Here is a 26390-nt window from a genome sequence, read left to right as displayed (position 1 = left end):
GTGGTTCAAAATAGAAACATCGCAGGTAACATCAGATTAACGATTGTACTGTTGTGGCTTACGGACGCTTCTTGCCTATCTTAGCCTGGACGATCATCCTGTTCGTAGAGTGACGTTGTCATGCATCTGCAATTCTTGGTCGTACGAAGCAGGTAATTTATGCACTCCCCTAAAATGCCTGGAAACACTGAAGAACGCCTCTGTTTGCAGACCCCCCCCCGTATACTCCCACAAACGGTCTTACCTGTCAAACAACTTTAGCAATCCACTTCCGTGTAGGAAGCCCTACGACCGTCAGTATTTTTCATCGGTAGAGCTCGTATGCACATGCGCACTGCTAGCCGTGCGCAGGCGCAGAAAGAAAAACATCGTATGCGTACGACCATGCGGCCGCAACGACCGACTCTGAATGAGGTCCTCAATCTCTTGCTCAATCCTGTCGGTTCCAGCACAGCTACATTGCTCACATCAGACCCTACCTCTCTCAGGATGCTACTAAAACTATTGTCCACTCACCCTTTCTCGTCTTGACTCCTGCAGATAAGTAGGTGAGTGCCGGGTTTGTATGATGATTTTTTTAATTGAAACAGTGTGGTCACATACCAAAGGCAGCGCAGATGTTTGAAGCCAGTTTTTTGTGGTCACATTTTCTATGGTACCCCAATTTCCTATATGTAAGTCAAATTGCGTGAGCTTATTCCCCAGGTGATCATTACCTGATATACTTGGGTGTGGTTCTGTCTCTTTAATCCAGTACCCAAACCCATGGAAGAAGCATTACTTGTATTTAAAATGTGTGTGATAGCTGGAGCCAAATGAGGCAGCGCAACGCTCATATAGGGACTGACCAGAAGGGGAGACCGTGTCGTGGTGGGTCAGCTGGACAAATTATTGCAATATTTCCCGAACTAATATTCCCTGAATTTAAATGTATTAGATTTTGGAATATATGTAGGTGAGTGCCAATTCCTCATCAGGGGCGGGATGTACTAACCTTTCGAAGTACATTCTGCCATGCTTTGCATTCTTACTGATCGCATATGCACTAACACAGTGGTCGGGGAAATTACCCCACATGGGGTAAAAATTTAATTCCTGGGAATAATGGATGCAGGGCTGGAGGTGCACGTGTACCAGGTGCACCGCTGCACCTGGCGCCAGTGACATCCAGCCCGACGCCGCAGGGAGGCTCTAAGCCGGACGCCAGCTGAGATGTTATTACCAACGGGCGCACGGCTCCTTCCCTGCAGTGCCGCGTTAGCCGGAGGCTGGAGTTCTCTTCTGAACTCCAGCTTCCGGCTCACCCCATGCGCACTATGGGAGAGATGTAATTACATGTGATGAGAAAAGAAGGAAAAAAAACTTAGGTCAAGGTTGGCATAGTGAAGAGCAGTGTCAGAAAGTGCCGCGCATGGGTCCATTGGGGAGGGCCATGAGCTAGGGCAGGATGCCCTCATGGGTGAGCCAAGGAGCACAGACCTGAGCAAACATATGATTTCTATCATGGAGGTCATACGTGATATTTTACATAGACGTAATATGACATATTTGAGATTTTAGGGCAGAGAAAGAAGAAGGAAGAGGGTTCTAATTACGTGTGACAAGGCTTTTAGCAGAGACCAAAATGTGGGAAACCAATTTGGCAGAAAGTTTGCTGAGGTCTAGGGGAGGGGGGGTAATATAAGAGAAAGTGCCACAGATTCTTTGGTATTGGGGTCTCAAGAAAGCTTTTCTGTAGGGTATGGACAGCTGTCCAGCAAGGTGCAAGTATAGGACAGTGGGATACCCTAGATCATATCTGGTGGAGTACCAGATATGAACTAGTGTATCCCGGTGGCCACAGTTTCTCCAACAAATGGGTGAGGCAGAGGGAAACATCTGGGATAGCCTTGCTGGTGTATAATCCCAGTGGTAGTATCATTTATACAATGTTTATTTAAGACAAGTGGAGACAAGTGCAAATTGCGTAGGCATTGCTACCGCACAGCAATGCATTAGCACACCCAGTATTTCTTAGCGAGCGATCACATAGTGTATGCAGACACCCACCAGCCTGTTTAATGACGCCCACTTGTGCACATCATGTCCAGGAAGTGTATGCAACCAACGGTACATCGGATGCTATCGCAGCGCTTGAGGTTGACCATACCCTGCCGCAAGCACTGCGAGCACTTCAGTGTAAAAACAAGCCAGGTGACGTGTACTATGATGCTGTCTTATAATTATGCACACCTAAAACGCCGTTGAGATACTCAGGCACCCCTGCGTTTGCACCTCCACTCCCCCGTTTTTAATGGCCAGCCCCTGATACCACCGACAAACGGCTTCCCCTGTCACTCACTCTGTGTCACAGACCGTGCTGGAGACCTCCGGCTGAGACCCCTGCATCTCCCCATGCGCTTATGTCATTGTGCCTTGCTGAGTCGCCGGCCACTCCTGTCAGTGGAATCCAGAGTGGGGCCTATGCCTGAAGGTGGTTTCCTGCATCCCCGCTGTTGCCTAGGTGTCCCAGCCACACTTCCATGCACTCCTGCACTTCAGTGTATCAGAACTCCGGATCATGGGCGCGCCCATCTTGGATCAAGTCAGATATTCCAGATCCATCCAGTCAGCCGCACTCTCCAGTAACTCCAGCCAATCAGCATCCGACCAGGGGTATAAAAGCCCTTCCCTGACTCTGTCTCATTGCCAGTACAATAGTGCTCTTTGCTACAGCAAGACCTTTGTTCCTGAGCTCCGCTGGTTTCCTTTCCAGTTTGCCTGCCTCGAGTTCCTGTATTCTCCAGTCGGGAGTACTCCTGCTTCCAGTCCAGCACACTCCATCCTGGAGTCCTATTCAAAGTGCTCACCCAATCCAGCACACTCCATCCCGGAGTCCTAGTCAAAGTGCTTACCCAATCCAGCACACTCCATCCCGGAGTCCTATTCAAAGTGCTCACCCAATCCAGCACACTCCATCCCGGAGTCCTATTCAAAGTGCTCACCCAATCCAGTATACTCCATCCCGGAGTCCTATTCAAGTGTTCTCTCCAATCCAGCATACTCCATCCCGGAGTCAGACTCAAGTTCTCTCTCCAATCCATCATACTCCATCCCAGAGTCAGACTCCAGTTCTCACTCCAATCCAGTGTACTCCACCCTGGAGTCACATTCAAGTATCCAATTCTTATTCAGCAAATCTCAGCCCGGACTCTATTTCAAGCTTTAATATTCCTCGTCTAATTCTACAGTTCCAAGTCTACAGTTCTTGTCTACACGTTACTTCGTGTACTCCAGAGACTTTTGTGTTATAGTTTTATTCAGTATCTTTTGTTGCGCATCCCTGCATATAGGACATTATTCTACATCTCATATTAAAGTCCTCATTCAGCTGTATGACCAAGAATTACATGAAACCATCTAAATTCCAACTACCCACTGGTCCAGGTGTCTGTTCATAAACCCAGTTCGGGGTCACCAATCCCAATTACCCGAGCCGTGACACTCTGCTGGGCTATCTATGTGCAGCGAGCGAATGCACTGTGAATTTTTGCTAAGGTATGCGCATGCGCACTGTGATGCATACGCACAATGCATACACACTGTAGATCAACAACAGCAGCGAGAGTATGCATCTTAGCGAGCGGGTCTGAATCAGGCCCATAGGACGATATCTACAAAGGCGTTCAAAAGAAGTGAAATCATGGAGAAGTGGAGTCTGAGGCAGTGAGCTTCAAAAGTTTTTGAAGGAGTTGAGGGTATGAACAGGGGATTTCAGTTGGAGGGCTGGGAGGGGAAGCCATAACCCACATGAGCAGAAGTCAGCAGGGAATTTAAGAGGTGCTGTGACCCAGGACATCATGTGACTAGTACAGTGGTTCTCAAACTCGATCTTCATGACCCCACACAGGTGTAGTCAGTAGTCACTGTCACATTTTAATAGATCCACAGGTGGAGCTAATTATTTCTCATGATTCTGTGAGGAGACCTGAAAAACATGCACTGTTTGGGGTCCTGAGGACCGAGTTTGAGAACCTTTATTTATTATTACCAGTTATTTATATAGCGCACACATATTCCGCAGCGCTTTACAGAGAGAATATTTGGCCATTCACATCTGTCCCTGCCCCAGTGGAGCTTACAATCTATATTCCCTACCACATGCACACACACATACACACTTATGGTCAATTTTGAGGGGAGCCAATTAACCTACCAGTATATTTTTGGAGTGTGGGAGGAAACCGGAGTACCCGGAGGAAACCCACGCAAGCACAGAATATACAAACTCCACACAGTTAGGGCCATGGTGGGAATTGAACCCATGACCTCATTGCTGTGAGGCAGTAACGCTAACCATTACACCGTCTGTGCTGCCCAAGTACTAGTGTATAAAATCGTGGTGGAAAATCATGGTTGTTACATATAGGGGTAAGTGGTGAGACAGGGGAGGTGATAGAAAATTTGATGCAGTATAAGATCCATAATATCAGAAAAGAATTTATGGGTTGGGGGATAGACTGGAAGATGGAAGTCAGTGTTTTTTTCGTAGGCTGCCGAGTTTTTGTTTGTGAATACCAGTTACAGTTTTTTTAATCAGGTATCAGATATCTGTAAACTGCGCATTCTCTTTAGAAATCAATTGCAGAAGTGCGAACGCTCTTGGCGTGAAATGGGAGTTTGTGGGTGGCAACTGGGTCTTGTGTGAGTGTCATGACAGTGTCATGGCCAAGCGTGCAGATGGACATAGGACTTCTGTTTGTGACATATCTTTTGCACCCACTACTTTGACATCACTATGCAGGTAGAAACCATTTCTACCTCCGATGTGCAGTGTAGAAGAAACTATGGGCCAGATTCAGACCCGCTCGCGAGCGAAGGATGCTCGCAAGCGGGTCGATGTTGGCCGAATGCGCACGACGGAGGGAGCTCCATCGTGCGCATGCGCGAGACCCAGCGAGCGACGAGGAATATGTCGCTCGGGGTCTCGCACCAAAGGGGGCGTGCTGTCGATGGTGACTGACAGCACGCCCCCTTTGGTGGGCATGCCGGGGGCGTGGCTGCCAGACGGAGGCGTTCCCATGGGAACGCCTACCGTCTGAGTCCGGCCCCACTGACATCAGTAATGATGTCAGTGGGAGTGATTTTGGCTCTGATAGAGCCAAAATCACTCCTGGGCTTGCGGCAGCGAGACCCTACCGCAGGGTCTCGTCGCAAGCCCGATGGTCGCGATGGTCAAAGACCATCGCGACCATCATCATGGCCGCTCGCTATAGCTGTGGGTGGTCACCCACAGCTATACGAGCGGCCAGGAGGCCGCTCCATTTTTAGGGAGGAGGGCCCTGATTCAGAGCGAGCGCTCTGGTCAGAGCGTTCGGCTCTGAATCAGGCCCTATGGCCCTAACTTTACGCCACTGCACCTAGATTTCTGTTTATTTAAATGAGATCAGGACTGAATGGACTCTTCTTAGGAATTTGACACTAGCTCAGGGCTGGTAATTTTTCTTTCTGCTCTTAACGAGATCCTTATTGCGCCTCCTTGTTGCACTTTGTTTAAAGCTACTGCAGACTAATATGCCGCCCTTCCAAAATAAATCAAAATTGGGCTAAGAAAAAAGAAATGAGAAATGTTGATCCACGATGTTGTGTTACAGTTGCATCAATGGTTAATTTAATTTTCACTTAGTTCCATTAAGCAGCATACTAAATTAACATTAAAAGGCCATAACAGTGTATGTGGGTTTTGTAGCAAGATACATCTAGTCTGTTCACAGGCTGGAAGAAGAGTGCGCAATATCTGTTTGGCCGCTCTCCATATAAATATATACATAAATAAAAATCGGAGGATTGCTAGACAAACAGCTGCAATTGCTGTAAGTACATTACTGTCTATTGCATTAGTGTTTTCCAGTAACTCACTGTATAAGATAGTGATGATGTTGTTATTAAATAATGGTTTTACTAATAATGCACTGGTAAAATTCAGATGTATTTATCCTTTTCATCTAAGCTTTTGTTACAGATAATGAAAATACATCAGGATATTATTTCTGCTGCTGTTTTTGCAAAGTACAATAACAGAGAAACTGTCAGCATACTGTAGATATTTTCATTTATCACAGTATTTATAAAACATAAGCAATTATAATGTTAGTTCTAAAATAAGGTCCATACTCACTAAACAAGTTAATGCGTGCATTTCCTGTCCAGTGGCATACAGCGGCGTGCAATTGGGGGGGGGGGGTGCATCAAACAAATAGCAACCAATCACCTTATAATTATTCTTTATCTAGTCTGTGTATATATATCTATATATATATATCTATATATATATATATATATATATATATATATATATATATATATATAGCAGAAGAGTGGTAGTAATTATGTCATCACGTTGGGTTATAATTAGGGATGAGCGTTTTGGATTCTGTGTTCCTGCCTGACTCGGATCCCACTGCGAGGCCGAACGTCGGATTCTCGCGAGAGTTCAGCTCTATGTAAGAATAAACCTGTGTAAAAAAAAAAAAAAAACGGCTTGACCCCTCCCCCAAAGGAGCAACCAGCCCTGGGCTTTAGTGACGCAGTGCTGGTTGTGCAAAATACGGGGGACAAATGATGTAGGGGTCCCCCGTACTTAAGCACAAACAGCACCGTGCTAGTTAGAACCAAAATACAGGGGACAAGTGACGTAGGGGTCCCCCGTACTTTGAGCAACCAGCACTGGGCTCTGATTTGGTCCTGGTTCTGGAAATACAGGCGGCAAAAATGCGTAGGGTCCCCCTGTATTATCCAGAACCAGGACCGGACTTTTTCTAGCAGGGCACTAATGCCACAGCCAGGGGAGCCCTTTCACCGCCCCCCCAGCCGAAGCATTAACCCTGACCGCTAGTCAGCCCAGGTCGGGGATCCCTGGGGAGCTGGAGCTGGGGACATCCTGGGCGGTGGGTGGTGGGTTGATAGTGTAGGTTTTGAAATAGTTTAAAATATTGTCTTTTGCTGTGGCACTGCAGGTCCCAGCTCACCTTCCCCGCATGCTAGTACTTGGAGAACCACAAGTATCAGCATTCAGGGCATTATGGGCCCGCTGGTACCTGTAATTCCACTGCAAAAGTAATATTAAAAGAACACAGGTACACAGTATAAGTTTATTAAACATGCATGCACTCACACATGTACATGCACACACACATGTACTCAGACTCACCTATGTATCCCTGTAGCATCGATACCCTTCTCCAGTAGATCATCCATAGGGACCTGTGGTACAAAAAACATACTCACCTTCTCCTATGGATCTGCGTGGATCTGTCCTCTTCATTCCATAGTAGGCATCTATGGTCTTCTTAAAATAAAAACGAATAAAACTGAGCCACACAACAGATAACAAACACGATGGTTATTATATCCTGAATGAAGCACTCAGACACGGCTCTAGCCTTTGTAGAGCCGTATCTGAGTGTTCATTGGCTGAGAGAGGTCAGCCCCCGCCTCTCTGAGCCAATAACGGCTCCCTCCATTGAAGTCAAAGGAGAGCCGCAGGGTAACTAAAGTTTACTTTGTGGTTTCCACCATTGACTTCAATGGAGGGAGCTGTTCATTGGCTGAGAGAGGCGGGGGTTGACCTCTCTCAGACAATGAACGCTCAGATACTGCTCTACAAAGGCAGAAGCCGCGTCTGAGCTCTTCATTCGAGAGGTAACATCCATGTTGCCTAGTGTGTGGATCGTGTTTTTTCGGTTTGTTGTTTTACCAAGACCATGGATGCCTACAGGGAGAAGGGGACCACTCCAGCTAATGTAGGTGAGTATGTGTGAGTGTGTATCTATGTATTAAAACTTTCCTATCATGGTGTGTGTATTGTGTTTATTTAAACATTTCTTTACAGGTGAACTACAGGTACCAGCGGGCCCTTAATGCCCTGCATGCTGGAACTTGTGGTTCTCCAAGTACCAGCATGCGGGGGAGGCTTGCTGGGACCTGCAGTTCTACTGTAAAAACAATGTTTATACTCTTCTTCTTTTACACTACACTTACACTATGAACCCGCCACCCACCGCCCAGGGGTGGAGGGGATAGCCCCGGCCTATCAGCCTAGGCCAGGGTTGCCCTGGAGTGGAGGACCCCTTTATTGGAGGGGTCCCCATCTCCCCAGGGATCCCTGGCCTGGGCTGACTAGTGGTCAGGGTTAATGCTTCAGCGGGGGCGCCCGGTGAAAGGGCTCCCCAGGCTGTGGCATTAGCGCCCCGCTAGAAAAAGTTTGGTGCTAGTTCTGGATAATACAGGGGGACCCTATGCATTTTTCCCCCTGTATTTCCAGAACTGGATCAGAGCCCAGTGCTGGTTGCTCAAAGCACGGGGACCCCAATGTTGTTTGTCCCCCATATTTTGGCAACCAGGGCTGGTTTTGACTAGCCCGGTGCTGGTTGTGCTTAAGTATGGGGGACCCCTACGTCATTTGCCCCCAGTATTTTTCACAACCAGCACTGGGTCACTATAGCTCAGGCTGGTTGCTCTTTTGGGGGAGGGATCTCATTTTTTTTTTTGTACACAGGTTTTCATTTTTTAAACACAGCAGCACGGATAGGTCTCACTGATCCTGTCCGTGCATTTGTATTTATTTTCTTACAGACAGATGCATGCATCACGTATATCTGTGATCCATGCAAGCATCTGTCTGCTATCCTGCACAATCTAAAGATAGGCAAATCTTTAGATTGTGCACAATAGATCTTGTGACACATAGTGCAGCTTTGCTGGACATCATGTCCTGGAGTGCCGGGGAGAGTTCAAGGAAAATTGATCACGATATTGCATCGTGAGCACATCGCGTAGTGTGTAGGCACCTTCACAAGTGGCTGTGCTGGCAAAGTGACTGTATATAGGGGGCACACTGTACACTGATGTATGCTGCACTATACTCTGCTGATTAAAGTGTCGAGAAGTGGCTGTGTACAAAAAAAAAGTTTAAAAAAGCTAAAAAAACTTTCAAGAAAGTTAAAAGTTAAAAAAGAGAAAAAAAAAAGTGAGACCTTCACTCGCTCCGGAGCTCGCAGCAAAACGGGGCGACTGTCGATGTTGATCGACAGCTCACCCCGTTTTGTAGGCGGGTAGGGGGGTGGCTGAACAAGGAGGGATTCCCGAAGGAACACCTGCCATTTGTGGGCAGCCCTACTGACATCACTCATGATGTCAGTAGTGGACTTCCATCTCTATTAGAGCTGGAAGTCCACTCGGCATTGCGAGTGCTGAGACCTTACCACAAGGGTCTCCTCGCAATGCCGATGGTCACAATAATCGCGACCATCACCAGGCCACTCGCACAAGCTGTGGGTGGTGACCCACAGCTGTGTGAGCGGCCTGGAGGCCGGAATTAAAAAAAAATAGGGATGCCCTGATTCAGAGCGAGCGGACGCAAATAGCGTGCGCCTCTGAATCAGGCCCTTAGCCCTCTGTGTGTCCATAACACATAAGTACTGTGACTCAATAGTGAGTGGCAGTGAGTGGCAATGTTTCAAAGATGTGCTTTAAACTGAGGTGTCTGTCGCTTAGTAACCAGCCAGCTCACTGCAGCCTTTGGCCAATAATGGTGAAAAACAATATTGTGAGCTGTGAGGTGGTCTAAATGGACTGTAAATGACTGGAAATTAATGTTATTGGAGTTAATAATACTCCAGGAACAAAAAAACCCCAATTAATTTGATTTTTGCTTGTTTGTACATTTTTGTAAAAAAATCCAAACCCAAAACCAGTCACGGCATGTTTGGCAAATCCAAATCCAAAACTGGACGACGAATCAGAACCAAATCCAAATCCAGGAAAAATGGTCCGGCGCCTAGTTATAATGACAGTATAAACTCTGACCCCTCCCACCTTTGTTAGTGATGTCACTTCAAGAGTGTTTTTGCAAACACACAGCTACAGTGTCCAAACACTTTTTTTGAATAGAAAACCAAGACACTCCTGAAAATCAACCAATAACATCACAACATTATCCACACCCCAAACTGTATGACTGTATAGAAAAAAGGAAAAGGCATACAGGGATGCATAGGTCACATACAGAAAACAAACACACTGGGGTATATTTACTAAAGTGCAACCAATCAGATTCTACTTATCATTTATCTAGCACCTTCTAGAATAGAATAGATATAATGTGATTGGTTGCTATGGGCAATACTTCCACTTCTGTATACCAGCACTATAGTAAATATACCCTAGAGAAGAAAAGGCAGGACATTCTGAAAAAGTACGACGAGTACAGTGGCGTATCTATAATGGATGCAGTGTGTACGGGGCACATGGGCCCACCCTGCACCCATATTATTTTAAACTCACCTGTCCGTGGTCCCACTTTGGGTGTCAGCTCTGCTCAGAACACCAGAAAATGCCCCCCGTGGCCATTTTTCCGGTGTTATGTGCATGCGCTTTAGAGATCGGGCACACTCTAGTGCCCAGAGTCTACTGCTGATGCACAGAACGCCGGAGAATGGCCGCAGCAGCCAATTTTTCCGTCGTTCTGCGCATGCGTAGTAGACTCCGGGCACACTCTAGTGTCCGGAGTCTGCTAATGCTCCGGTGGCTGGCCAGCCGCGTCAGACGGCTGCCGGCCACCGGGGAGAGAGGAGGGGGCCCAGCACGGGAAGTGCACACGGGTCTCTCCTCTCTTAAGACGCCCCTGGACGAATAAGATAAAAACTGGAGAAAAAGGGATTCCTAAGGATAATCTATATAATTAATAAAATCAAGTGCTGATAAGAGAAAAAGACAGATGAGGGGGAAGAGAGAAATGGTGTAAGAGTGGGAGAAAGAGAAGGAGAAAAAGAATGAGGGGAAAGCGCTGAAGAGAGAGATGACGGAAGAGAGAAACAGAAATAAAATAGGCAGCACTGGGGACAACATTTAGGGGTCAATCCTATTAGGTTTGAATTGCAAAGTGCGAGTTTACTATTTTCTCTTTGAATTCGCACAGCAAATTCATTTTGCAATCCAATTAGTAACTCGTACTGAACCAGTGAGACTGAATTCGCATTTTGAGGGTGAGAGACGGAAAGGAAAATTTTTATTTTAAGGTTAAAATGTTGGGATACTGTGCGGAACCCCTTGCCCCCCCCCCCCCTCCCTCCCAATGACTAATTAGGCAATTGGAATTTTCCAATTAGCTTAATTACTCCAATAATTACATGTCATTTTGGGGGGTAAAAGAAAATTCCTCAAATTACCCCCAAATCAACTTTTTCGTTAGTTTAGGCACCCCAAATGTAATTACAATATTTTTTAAATTGAAAAATAATTTTTTTCATTATTTCTTTTAATAATTTTTTTTTACAATTTTTCGTTTCATTTGTTTGAGATTCAACGGAAAAAGTTAGCTATTTATAATTTTTTTGCAGTTTTTTTTTAAAAAAAAGCACAAATCGGCCATTTGACAACATTTAAATGTATGTATGTATGCTGTGTGTGTTTGTAAGCATGTCATGTGTGTATGTCATGTGTGTATGTATGCTGTGTGTCTATATATATATTATCTATATATAAAATATTTATTATGAAACGCCCCCCCTCCCCTGAATATCCTGCGCTTGCTCCTGGCTGCCCTGTCAGAATAGAACCAAACCCCACCGTTTTATTCTGACAGGGCAGCCAGGAGCAAGCGCAAAATATTCAGGGGGGGGGCGTTCCATAATATATATATATATATATATATATATATATATAATATTATATATATACACATTACACACATATATACATACACACACATACATACACACACACTGTGTATATATGTGTATGTATATATATATATATATATATATGTATGCATGTGTGGTGAAGGGGAGGGGAGGACACACACAAGAAAAGTATACAAGTGGAGGGGGGCCAAAAATTATTTCAGCATATGTATAATTTAAGGGAGTAGGGGGATAAAGCAGTATTAGACGAAACACACACACATACATATACATACAGTAAGTGAACATGAAGGGTAATAGGCTAACATTATAAATAAGGGAAGGGGTGAGGGCAACAACAAAAAATAATTAACTATACATATAAGTGAAGAGTTGCGTTGGGACAAAGAAATTCATCAAATATAAACTATACAAATAACAATACAATGGGAGGTGGTCAGGATTGGAAGTAGGAGGAGTCATAAGTAGAGATGGGCGGAGTCAGGGTTCATTCTTAAGCCGCCCCCGCCCTACTGTGTGGTAGGGGAAAATGCAAGAGAGAGGGGGGTGGGGTTGGGGTGGGGGGGGTTGCTGTCCCTTAGCTTGCCAGGTGCTCTCAGGCCCCTAGATACGCCCCTGCTGGGGAGATAGGCTACTGCAGCAGCATTTTGTCCACTCTCTTGCTGCCTGAACTACTGCATCAGGAGTGGGGGTGGGGGCTGTGAGATGCAGGCCAGGGTATATAGTACCTGCCCCTGCCCCCCCCCTACCTCTTGGCCAGTGGCGTCACAAGGGGGGTGCTGGCCGCACCCGAGTGTCACCTGCCAAGGGGTGACACCAAGGTTCAGGCTTCACCTCAGTGACAGGAGCCGGGTGCTGCACTGTAGAATTAAGTGCAGTACTCGGCTCCTGTCACAGTGAGAGAGCCTGCAGTGCCCACACCTCCTGCACCCCCCACCACTCCATAGAGATACACGCCCCTTTTTTTTCTCTCTCTCTCTCTCTCTCTCTCTCTCTCTCTGTCTCTCTCTCATAAAGCCACTGGGTTGAGAACTTTTGGTTTTGTCCTCATCCCAAATTTCCCTTGTTTCTGATTTTAGGGGTGTGGTGATATAATTGGAAGCATGGCCTGATTAGGAGCTATGTCTGCTGCGTCCATCTGAGCCCAAGTTCTGGACCCAAATAAAGTGTATTTTTTTGTGTAATATATATTTGTCTGTGTGCGTGTTAGGCTTAACCGCACAAAATACAGCAAGTCAGCAACACAAGCTAGTGCTGCCCGACTCCAGTCATCATCAATCTGTGCTCTGGGCCCAAAGTTCTGGAGCAGAAAAAAAAAAAAAAAGTATTTTATTTCTAATATTTGCTATGTGTGTTAGGCTTAGCCGCACAAGATCTATCAAGTTGGCAACGCAAGCAAGTGCTGCTTGACTCCAGTCGTCATCAATCTGTGCTCTGGGCCCAAAGTTCTGGAGCTCAAAAAATAAAATAAATAAAAATTGTCTTTTTTTTCTAATAATTGTCTGTGCGTGTTAGGCTTAGCCGCACAAGATCTATCAGGTCGGCAATGCAAGCTAGTGCTGCCCGACTCCAGTCTTCATCAATCTGTGCTCTGGGCCGAAAGCTCTGGAGCAGAAAAAAAATAAAAATAAAGTGTCTTTTTTTTTTATCTTTGTGTGTGTGTGCGTGTTAGGCTTAACCGCACAAGATCCAGCCAGCAACGCAAGTTGCAACCTAGTGCTGCCCGACTCCAGTCGTCATCAATCGGTGCTCTGGGCCTAAGTTCTGGAGCTGAAAAATAAAAATGTATTTTGTCTAATATTTGTCTGTGTGCGCACGACTGCACGTATGTGAATTTTGTAACCGCACCTTGGCTACACTATAGGTGCTTGTGACACTGCTTCAAGACCGCAGAAAATATGGAGGGCTGTCACATGACAGGAGAGCCAGATCAAGAACCACATGTTGTAGCTGTCGTCAGCAGTGCTAGGCCATCAACTTCCTCGTCTTCTATGATGGCCTATGCCCCAGGGCTTAAGTCAGGCAGCAATGCCCTAACCAGCACATAATGGAATGGAAAAAGGTGCAAGATGGTGGGTGGGAGTCCTTGGGCCCTCCCACCCACCCTTATGTTGTACATACGAAACAGGACAGTTTAATATACCAATCATTTCAGCGACAAGGACTGCCAACTGTGGCTGAAATTATTGGTTTGTTTGGACCCCCATAAAACAAGCTGCCAATGTGCATTGGACATGGAAATGAAAATGATCCCATACACAAACTGACTTTACATTACTAGTTGTCGTCATCCTCGTCCTTATCATCCCCATCAGTGTGTACATCCTCTCCACACAATATTAATTCATCCCCACTGGAATCCACCATAGGTGCCTCTGTAAATTCGAATACCAACATTGGATGCAGCAGGACTACTCCCGATGACTAATGAGGATGTTGATAATGCAGGTGTTGGAGATCGAAGGCACTTGGATCTCACAGAGTGGGAGCAGGTAGGTGACACTGGACTTGTTACTTTTTGAGTTTTGGAACTTGGCGACGTACACTTTGATATTTGATGAATGCGCTCCAAGTGACGTAACAAGGAGGAGGTTCCTAGGTGGTTTAGGTCCCTCCCTCTACTCACTCTTGCATGGCAACGGTCACAAATGGCTTGACACTGTTGTCCAGATCGGGGTGGAAATAATTCCACACGTGAGAAGTAGATTTTTTTTGTCTTTTGTCCCGGCATGACATGGGCAACAGCTGTTGTGTAAGCAAGGCTGTTGCCTTACTTACACAAAGGACATCCTTGGCATCAACATCCTTATCACCAACATCCTCATCACCAACATCCTCATCATCCTTAGTGCCTTCAACTACCAAAATATCCTCCTCCTCCATGTGCAATTCCACAGAAGCATCCTCAATGACTACGTCTGCAAGATGTTGACTGCCCTTCCCCACATTTACAGAGGGCACACAAATGTTGGAACTTGGAGGATCCTCCAGTACACTAGTATTTAGGTCTGGCTCACACATGTCAATCGCAGACACACTTGCACTCTCCTCGGGGGTTTGTGATTTCAATTTCTCAGGGCACACAATTGGTTTTTCCGGAGCTGTCTTAACAACTTTCTAATTTTTAATTGGACCACCACCACTACTACTAAAAGCAGAAGGGCTACCAGAATCAGCAGTCTTCATAAAGAAAGGCCAAGGCCTTATCCTTTCCTTGCCACTTTAGACCCAAATCTAAAACTGTCCAAAGAGCTTTGGTAAATAATTGTCAGCTGCAGCCGCACGTGAAACGCCATCATCTCCTCCTTCAGTTTCTGCAGCTGCCAGGAAAATCCTCAATTTTCCTTACAGGATGCCTGCTGGTCATGCAGGCCGTTCACCAAAAAATTACATCTGGTCGGGCCACAGAATGGTGGAGGACTATTTCAAAGATAACATCCTTATGGGCATGTCAGACAGACCCTTTCAGTACTGGCAGGAAAAAGAGGCAATTTGGAGTCCCATACACAAACTGGCTTTGCATTACTTAAGTTGCCCACCCTCCTGTTTGTCCTCCAAAAGAGTTTTCAGTGCAGCTGGCAACCTTGTCAGTGATCGGCGTAGGAGGCTACTTCCTCAAAATGTGGAAAAGATGATGTTCATTAAAATGAATTACAAATTCCACGAGGAAGACCTCTACCAACAATTACATCAAAAGAGGCGCCTATGATGGATTCCAGCGGGGACAAATGAATATTGTGTGAAGGACAGGATGTACACACTGATGGGGATGATGAGGACGAGGATGCCGACAACTTGCAATGTAAAGTGTATGGGATCATTTTCATTTCCATGTCCAATGCACATTGGCAGCTTGTTTTATGGGGGTGTAAACAAACCAATCATTTCAGCCACAGTTGGCAGTCCTTGTCGCTGAAATGATTGGTTTATTAAACTGTCCTGTTTTGTACATACAACATAAGGGTGGGTGGGAGGGCCCAAGGACTCCCACTCACCATCTTGCACCTTTTTCCATTCCATTATGTGCTGGTTGGGGCATTGCTGCCTGACATTTTAAATTAGTGTTATGGTTGGTTTAGGAACCAATGATTTATTTTTTAATTAATTTATTATCAATTTAACAGCCAGGGGCTGCACCAATCAATTTATTTTTATTAATTATTCAGCCAGGGGCTACACCCAATGAATTATTTTTTAGTTAATTTATTATCTATTTTACAGCCAGGGGCTGCACCAATGAATTTATTTTTATTAATTATTCATCCAGGGGCTGCACCCAATGAATTGTTTTTTACTTTTTTAATCAAATTATTATTAATTATTCGGCCCAGGGCTGCACCAGTGAATTGTTTTTTTAATTCATTTATTATCAATTTAACAGCCAGGGGCTGCACCAACTATAAACTATCAATTCTCCAATCCTCAAGGGTATCCCAACCATCATCTTTGCACAGTCCTCAATGCTATTAATAATTATATCAATCAGTTTTGAGCCAGCAAGCTGGATGCAACCTTTTGGCCCTATAACTAGATGAAAAAATCAATATTGCGAGCTTTGAGGTGGTCAAAATTGACTGGAAACGAGTGGAAATAAATGTTATTGAGGTTATTAATACTGTAGGAATAAAATAAAGTCAATTTTATGTGATTTTAGCTGTTCTTTTGATTTTTTAAGAAAAAATCCAGATCCAAAACCAAAACACGAAAACAAAACACGGAGGTGAGGTTTTGGCAAAACCAATCCAGACCAGGGGAGATCCAGATCCAAAACCAAAACACGGGGGTCGGTGCACATCTCTAATGTAAACATGACCAAGGGCAGTAGAGTGTGACAAGGGTGTCCCTTGCTGAGTACAGTGTAGGTATAGCGGCGCGCCTAGTTCTACAGAGCAGCGCAAAGAAACAAGATTTCAGTTTGTGGAGCAAAATCATTGAATTAAGACAATAGAGCTTATAAAGGTGACTTTTTAGGGGACATTCCTTGCGTTACAAAAGGATGAAAAACCATTTTCACTCCAAGAAAGGGCTTTGGTATTGATTTTGTGCCTCCATGTTGAGCAGAGCATTCATATCCATACTTCAGGTGATGTAATACAAAAAAGCTTCATACACATGTGGAAGCCTAGCCCACCCAGTGCGCCTGATACAGAGATGGTTGTGCAGTAAGCTGGTATCCGCTCAGTCCATCTGCATTGCGATTTAGGTCTGACTCACAATCAGCCCCTCTGCAATTACAAATGAACCTTGCAACAGCTATTAGTGGAGATCAGGAGCCATATATAATAGCCTGTGGGCAGGGCTGTAGGGTACTTTTCAGGGGGTGTGGCCTGTGGTACAAAAAAAACTAGTATTTGCCAAAGCAGGCTGCCATATGCCTCTCAGCTAGGGGCAAATCCAGTTGGTTGAAGGCGCAATCAGTGTGATCGCTCTATCCCTGCACAGCTCCCTGGTCCCACTGCAGTCCAGCACAGAGCAGCATGTACTGGGCTAGGGAGACACAGGCTGTAATGTAGGTGGGGCTGGCGGCAGGCAATTAGTAGCCACTCCCCCTGCACCCAACCACCCCAGAGTCAGATTAAGGGGAGGACAAAGGGGGAGCATACACCCGGGGCCCCCCTCTCTCATGGGGCCCCCCGGACGGAGTTCCTCTGACCCAGCTCAGGCTGCTGCCACCCCTCCTCCCATGACAAGGACAATGGGCTCTATTTACTACAATCGCATTGGTAATGCAGATTGTAGTGTGATATTACCGAGTGAATTCGCATTGCGAATTCAGGCAATATCACAGGGATTTACTACAAATCCCTTGCAGGGACAGAGCTTGCATGAAAGCTCTGTCCCTGCTAATCCCCTTCGGAGCCTTATCACGGTATTTTCGCAAAAAATACTGTGATTAAGTGCCCGCGCATGCGCCGACCGGTAGCCGCTGCTACCCCCTCCAGCGTTAAGCCCCGCCCCCAGTGCTAAGCCCCACCCCCGTGATCGCAGACCCCCCTCCCCCCCCGCGACCCCCCTCTCCCTTACTTACACTTACCTGCCTGCTCCAGGCCTCCGGTGATGTTCTCCATTCCTCCGGTCAGGTGATCTCCCATACTGCACTGGGGCCCGATCACCTGATGACCGGGCAGCAGTGCACTGTGGGAGACCAGCTGACCGGAGGGGAGACATCACCGGAGGCCCGATCACCGGTCCCTGGAGTCAGGTAAGTAATAATTTTTTTTACTATTTTTTTTTTTTTTACAGTAATCAGCTTGCGGTCTGTTTAGACCACACAGCTGATTACTGGGACCGACTCCCGGCTCTGCTCTCCCCGTTAGAGCAGGGCAGGAGGCCGGTAACCGGGGGAGACCCTGGATAACGCCACCTGCAGGTGGCGTTATTATCACAGGGCTTTCCCCGGTATTTTTTTCACATTTATTTTTAGTAACTCTGGTCAGATCACATTTCCCATTACAGTTATGGGAAATGCGATCTGCTTTACTAAAAATAAGTGATATTTAGGGTTTGGAGTAGAATTTTACGAATTCTACTCCAATTGCCCTGTAATAACTATAGGTGATACTAAAATAATGTGAAAAGGGTGTGAAAACACCCTTTTTCACATTATTTTAGTAAAAATAATGTTGATAAATAGAGCCCAATGTGGTGATTATGACCAGGATCCCCTGTGCCTGTGCTGCTGCAATAATCAACAGGATGCAGGCAGGAGGGCTGGGGCCAGGATCATGTGACCATGCACAATAAAATTGATTTTACTCTTTCTACTCTGCACTGCGCACGTGACATCATGACATCAGCGCGCTGAAGAAGAAATACTGTCAGTGAGGAGCCTGTCACTGCCATGAAAAGGAGGCATTAGAAGATTCAGGTAAGTGAGGACAAGACACAGGGGGGAAGGACTGAGATTATGGAGAGACACAGAGGGTGAGCTGACAATACAGAGGGACACAGAGCGTGAGCTGACAATACAGAGAGACAGGAGGGAGGGCTAACATAGAGAGACACAGGGGGTGAGAGCTGACACTATGGAGAGACACAGGGTGAGATGACACTATAGAGAGACATGGGGAGGGCTGACACTATGGAGAGACAGTGGCAGGGCTGACACTATAGAGAGACACAGGGGGAGGGCTGACACTATGGAGATACAGGATGAGCTGACACTATAGAGACACGGGAGAGGGCTGACACTAGAAAAGCAGAAGGGGAGGGTTGAGACTATGGAGAGACACGCGGGGCTATGGAGAGACACAGGATGGAATGGGGGCAAGCTGAGGCGGCTAAAAAGACAGGGGAGCTGAGGTTATGGAGATACGTAGTGGGATGAGATGCGTTGGGAAGAGACTGTTGGAGAGACACAATGGGGAAGTGGCTGAAGATTTTCCACTACTTTCACAATAAGCTGAGCACAATATATTCATTAGGGCAAACTCAGAAAAAAAAATACTACCTCTGTTGTATAATGTTGACATTGGTTATATTCCTACATAAACAGGCATCTTCCGGACCATGTAATTGCCTATATGGACGGTGAATACCACTGAAGTTATCATATGCCCAGGGAGGATCAATTTCTTCTTAGGTTCCCTGATGCAGAGCAACCACCATATAGCTAAGAAAATACTCAAGAAAACTGGCCTGTACCTAGCGGGAAGGGATGGGGGGGCCCCAAGATTTCTGTTGCCGGCCCTGCTGCTGTCTGTTGATGTTTCTGTTTGTCTTCAGCCTCGCTGCTGCTAGAAAAACTGTTGCTGGCAGTGGAGGCTAGAGACGTGCAGAATTGGTCTCCGGAGTCTAGGCCTGATTCAGAGCTGGACGCAATTAGCGCTCGCTCGTCCAGAAAATAGGGGTGGCTATTCAAATCAACCGTTCGCTCTTTGCAGTCTGTTCACGCCTCTAGGTCTGAACGAGCGAACAAAACTTTAGGTCGTTTTTTGGAAAAATACACCCCCTGGCCGCTCGCACCATACGTCATGTCCGCTATTTATTAGATTAATCGAGTACATCGACCAGGGTATGAACTGCTCGCTATTCTTGGGGTTGGTTTTTCCTACCACAATTTTGCGAGCAGTTCTGACTATAAAATAAAACAGTGACGTGGTCAATGACGCTGCTGTATTAATTATGCACACCCATAAAACGCCCGTTTTGACCTTTAAGCACGCCTGCGTTCGGATCTCCACTCCCCGTTTTCAAGCACCTTCCCCCGTTACCACCCACATACGCCTCTTTCTGTCACTCAAATTATCAGGCATTCCCTATTTTGCGAGCACATGAATTTCGACCGCACTGACTGGTTTGCGCATGCGTATAACGATCCGTACGCATGCGCAGTTGGGCAAACATCGCTCGGAGCAAACGAGCGGCCGCTTACGAGCGGCTCTGAATCAGGCCCTCTGTCCCCTGCTGCAGGAGTGGAGGTAGGACCTATGCTGCTGCTTCATAGCAGTGCTGGGGAAAAGGCATGCACAGCGGGCAAAGTCAGGGGGGGCAGTCCTGAAAAGAGGAGGAGGGCCCGAGGGTCCCCCTGTCTTAAGTGCCCTGGGCCCCCCGAGGGCTTAATCCGGCCCTGAACACAGTACAAGTACATACCTTAATATAGAGTACAATGGGTAAAGTAAGTGATCTAGTGGTAATAACTGTAGAGTGGCAATAATTGCTGCATAAGATTTATCCAGCTTCCTTGCTGCTAACAACGTAAGTGTTTGCCTGTGTGTGGGTGTGAGAATAAGCGGTGATATGTTCAGTGCTGTAACTGTGCCTACAGATTTCATGAACTGCAACTTAACTGCAAATCCTTCCTTGTCCTGTTTCATTTCATTGGAGAGGGTTTAACTGTTCAAATATTGCCACACGTTTGTATTCTACAGATCGCTCACGTACAGCTGACAATATAAATTCACTTTTTATTGTCACACCCACTATCATTTTTTTCTGACAGGTAGAGTACTGTATACTAATCTTAAGGCTTACAAATGTGTCTTGAAAAAGACAATATGATTTTTTTTTTAAAATATAGGATAGTTTCTTGTTATCATGGGCATTTCACTCTGTGGCATACAACACCCTTCATGGCAGCAGTGCCCCTTCCAAAGCACTTTGCAGCCAGCAGTAACTGCATTGACATACAACTAGATACACAGGGTGAGACCTGTCACTGTATGCTTCCTCCTGCTGACACTTTAGGAGGAATGCAGTGAGTGACTGACAGCAGAACCATAGGAGGAACAGTGGTGGGAGAAGACTTCTCTCCCTCCTCTAGTACTTCTTCTGGTTCCACTATGTTCACTCCCCATATAGTAATTGCCTCTCTAATACCTACTGGAAAGAGTTCCGGAGTGTGAAAAGAGATCTATTCAGATCCTTCCGCCTCCTCCTGCCCTATGGCAGCCGATGTACCAGGTGGAGGTGAGAGAGGCATTGGGAGAGGTGGGTTTTGAGGGACCACTCGAAGGAGTGAAGGTTTGAGGAGAGCCTGGTCAGGGATGTAGGGATGCCCTCAGGGCCTGATTCAGAGCCGCTCGCTGGTAGCGAGCGCTCGCTCTGAATCAGGGCAGGGATTTTATTTTTCTTCAGGCCGCTCGCTAAGCTGTGGGTGACCACCCCCAGCTTTTGCGAGCGGCCTGGAGATGGTCGCGATTATCGCGACCATCGGGCTTGCGAGGAGACCCTGTGGTAGGGTCTCAGCTCTCGCAAGCCCAAGTGGACTTCCTGCTCTAATAGAGCAGGAAGTCCACCTCTGACATCAAAAGTGATGTCAGTAGGGCCGCCCACAAACGTCAGGTGTTCCTTTGTGAACGCCTGCATTTGCTCAACCACCCCCCCTACCCGCCTACAAAACGGGGCGAGCTGTCAATCAACATCGACAGCCGCCCCGTCTTGTAGCGAGCCCCGGAGCGACTGAACTTCAGTCACCCGTGCATGCGCAGGGGGCAAACATCGACCCGCTTGCGAGCGCTGTGCGCTTGCGAGCAGGTCTGCATCAGGCCCTCAGTCCACTCACTTTCTCCCATCAGTAGGTGCAAACTTACTCCATAAACCCATGTGTTTTGGCAGAAATCTAGGAGCACTTTTGCAAAACAAGGGGCATGGCATCTGCAGAGAGAATTTTATATTGCATTTTGGATTCTTACGCTTTATAAATGAGGCCCACAGGTTTTATTTTATGCATTGTTCTGCTATAACGGACCTTCTCCTCTGTAACATTTTGGTTATTAAAATTCTGATGTTATCCCTACTGTCCTTACTGGCAGCAGACATGATGGAGTGACCTTAAAGCACAGTTCAAAACACGATATAAACTAATTAAGTAACAAAATGCAATATTCTGTACTGAATAAAACAAACAAAAGCTTTTTTTTTTATCTTTTCATCAGTTGTGTTGAAACAAAGAACAAATAAAATGTAATGCTTACAGCCAGTAGATAAAACTGATACAAATATTGAACTTTACTTAAGTGCTATGAAGCGCAACAATCCACAAATGGCCCAAGATTAGATGGAATGCCAAAACAATAATTCAATGAAACTGTTGCACTGCATCACATATCCTGGTCCAACAGCACAATAATAACTGTGTAACCTGTCTACTATGAATTTCCAATGATTGACATGTTCTCTTTTCAAATGCGTTCCTTGTTCTGTCATTTCAGTGAGTCAGATCTGGCTCTTTTCCCAGTATTGTGAACGGACGTTACTCGGAGATTCCTACCAGATCTCATCCGCTGTAATTCAGTTATTTCTGTAACATAGAAATGCAGAGTGTACATAGTATTCCCCTAAACATCCATCTCTGACTAATCAAACTCTAACCATGTGTAGCCATGTGTGTCTGAGAGGGAATTCTGCTGTACTGCCGATCAAGGGGAGAGAGAGGGACACGGGAAACAAATCATTTACCCAGGTGTGGAAATCCCCTCTATCATTACACGCGGTAACCTAATCACATTTTTAAATTAATGTAAAAAATAATAATAACCTACAACTCGTTAAAGAGCCCGATAAACATCTGAAGAGTCTAATGGATGAAAAATACTGACCTGTCTGGTGTCTTCATACACACTAGACCAGTGGTTCTCAAACTCGGTCCTCAGGACCCCATACAGGTCATGTTTTCCAGGTCACCCAGCAGGTGCACAGGTGTAGTCATTACTCACTGACACATTTTATAAAATCCTCAGGTGGAGCTAATTATTTCACCTGTGATTCTGTGAGGAAACCTGGAAAACATGCACTGTTTGGGGTCCTGAGGACTGAGGCCCTGATTCAGAGCCGGACGCTCTGACAGAGCGCTCGCTCTGAATCAGGGCCGTCCCTCTGAATTTAACAGCGGCCTCCTGGCCGTTCGCATAGCTTTGGGTGACCACCCACAGCTATAGTGAACGGCCAAAATTATGGTCGCGATGGTCTTGACCATCGCGACCATCGGGCTTGCGACGAGACCCTTGCGGCAGGGTCTCGCTGCCGGAAGCCCAGGAGTGCTTTTGGCTCTATCAGAGCCAAAAGCACTCCCACTGACATCACTAGTGATGTCAGTGGGGCCGGCCACAGACGGTAGGCGTTCCCATGGGAACGCCTCCGTCTGGGCAGCCACGCCCCAGCACGCCCACCAAAGGGGGCATGCTGTCAATCACCATCGACAGCACGCCCCCTTTGGTGCGAGACCCATAACGACGACTTGGCCGTCATTATTCGGGTCTCGTGCATGCGCACGACGGAGCCGCCTCTGTCGTGCGCATGCGCACTTGGGCAACATCGGCCCGCTTGCGAGCGCTCAGCGCTCGCAAGCGGGTCTGAATCAGGCCCTGAGTTTGAGAGCCTGTGCACTAGACGATCATTATGAACGATATGGACGGTAACGATATCATTCAATGATATATCGTTCATATCGTTCAGTGTGTCTGCGGTGAACGACCAACGATGCACACTCCCACGGGTCATTAACTATGGCCCTGATTCAGAGCCAGACGCTCTGAAAGAGCGCTCACTCTGAATCAGGGCGTTTTTACTTTTTTTTTGTGCGGCCTCCTGGCTGCTCGCATATTTGTGGGTGACCACCCACAGCTATGGTGAGTGGCCAGGTTGATGGTCGCGATGGTCAAGACCATCGTGACCATCGGGATTGTGACGAGACCCTTGTGGTAGGGTCTCGTGGCCGCAAGCCCCAGTGAGATTTCGCCTCTAAAAGTGGAGCCGCCCCCAAACGGCAGGCGTTCACATGGGAACACCTCTGTTTGGGCAGCCCCCCCCCCGGCCCGCCCACCAAAGGGGGCGAGCTGTCACTCAACATCGACAGCTCGTCCCCTTAGATGCGAGACCCGGAGCGACGGAGTGCCCGTCGCTATCCAGGTCTCGCACATGCGCACGACGGAGCCACCATCGACCCGTTTGTGACCAGGTCTGAATCAGGCCCTATGCCTTTTGTCGTCCGTACATGCAGGCCAATCTGACGATGCTTCCAAAAATTGCCTATTCAGAGATGTGGCAGGATGACTTCACTGAAAGATATCTTTAAAGATATCTTCCAGTGTGTACACCTAATATCGTTTGTCCTGCACTACAGAAAGTTCAAGGGAAATCTTTCACCAGTATCGTTCATACAGCACATTGTTTAGTGTGTATGCGGCTTTAAGGTGCCCACAAACATAGCGATATTTTACCCGATCTGGCCGATTCCGACGCATTGGAACGTCTGATCGTGTAAAATATGACCAAATCGTGAAGAAATCGTGAGTCCCCAATCAAGATCACGATGCGATGCGCATCTTCAGATCTGCTGTGCTGTAGGGCAGATCTGACAATCTCAAGTAAGGATGCACTGGAGTAGTTAGGAGACACTATAGATCGTGTGTCCAGTTGGCAGCATTTTCAGACCAAATCGTGTGCAGGACTGCCAGGGAGGTCCTGGGGAGAGTTCAGGGGGAAATCGTACACATCGTGTGATTGAGATCACATCGGAATGTGTGTGGGAACCTTTAGACAGCATTCATGCGCTTTTTATAGTACAGTGCTGAGTAGCGCACATTTGCAGTCGCAGGAGCAGGAATGTGCACTAGGGATGGCCATCGATGCTGATGATGGCATGAACCATTGATGGTGACAAACTATGTGGGTGTATACCATCGATGGTTTAGATAATCAAATATTCGTCATGCGCAGAAGAGACCGGGCAGTTTCCTTTACTCATGCACGGCAGCCGGACATCTTCATTTAACTTATGACATGGGGGTGAGGAGTCTCAATCAGCATCCCAATTCCCGGGAAACACTGTGGGCCTGATTCAGACCTGGTCGCAAGTGCTGAGCGCTCGCAACCGGGTCGATGGTAGCTCACAGCGCATGCGCAAGACGGAGCCGGCTCCGTCATGCGCATGCGCGAGACCCAGCTAGCGACGGGCAATAGGGCCTGATTCAGACCCGGTCGCAAATGGGTCAATGGTGGCTCTGTCGTGCGCATGCGCGAGACCCGGATAGCGACGGGCACTCCGTCGCTCCAGGTCTCGCACCAAAGGGGGCGAGCTGCCGATGTTGAGTGACAGCTCGCCCCTTTGGTGGGCGGGCCGGGGGGGTTGCTGCCCAAACTGAGGCATTCCCATGAGAACGCCTGCCGTTTGGGGGCAGCCCCACTGACATCACGAGTGATGTCAGTGGAGAGATTCCAGCTTTGTTAGAGCCAAAATCTCTCTGAGGCTTGCGGCCACGAGACCCTACCACAAGGGTCTCGTCGCAAGCACGATGGTCGTGATGGTCTTGACCATCACGACCATCAACCAGGCCGCTCGCTATAGCTGTGGGTGGTCACCCACAGCAATGCGAGCGGTCAGGAGGCCGCACGAAAAAAAAAAAAACGCCCTGATTCAGAGCGAGCGCTCTGTCAGAGCATCCGGCTCTGAATCAGGGCCACTGTTGTGTATAGGAAATGGTAAAGTGAATGGCTGGGAGCCGCCTAGGCCCCAGAAGCTTAGGGGCTATGACAGTGTGAAATACATTTTAGATGCTTTTTTAGCACTCCTGCCATCAGCTGAGACTACAATGTTAGATGACTTAAAACGAAAAAAAAGTTCTATATCATAAGTGTTATTTTTCTGCCATGCCTCTGAGTTTTTTCATGGGGTCCCCACAAACTAGTCTATGTCACTTGGATACCCAATGTTTTTTGCAACCCCTATTTATTGCCTTTGCTTGATTCTTTCCTTACCTATATGCTGGTTTCTCTGAAATGAGAGACCTCTGAAGAAATTGAGCCTCCCTAGGCAGACAGTGAGTGGCTCTCTGTCTGTGGGACTTCTGTGCAGGGACTTGGTGGAGGTGGAACTAGTTCCTCCTACCATTAGAGGTGACGGAACTCAGTTCCACCCTGTTCCTGCCCACAATAACACCTGATCACGGGTACCAAGAGGGGGTGGGCCAGCAGAGGCTCGGCCCAGCTGCTACCTCTCTATAGCATGTGGCGGCACTCCCTGACACCATGAATGGTATTTTCCTTAGTTTTTTTCTGGGAGAGACACGGCCATGACTCCCAGATTTGGTCACACCCTCTTCAGTACCCGGGTTCTGTAGCTGTCGCGCTATTTAAAAGGTGTGTTCTGTAGTTGCAGGTCAAACAGTTAGCAATAGAGAGAGCTGGTAGACTCTATTGCTTTACCTCTGAGATGGGTTGTACTGCATATAGCACCGACAGCAGCCACAAACACATAGAGGATGCAGGAAG

Source organism: Taudactylus pleione, unplaced genomic scaffold (genome assembly GCF_031769625.1).
Source record: "Taudactylus pleione unplaced genomic scaffold, aTauple2 ptg001915l, whole genome shotgun sequence".
NCBI lineage: Eukaryota > Metazoa > Chordata > Amphibia > Anura > Myobatrachidae > Taudactylus > Taudactylus pleione.
Note: the sequence above shows the minus strand (reverse complement) of the source record.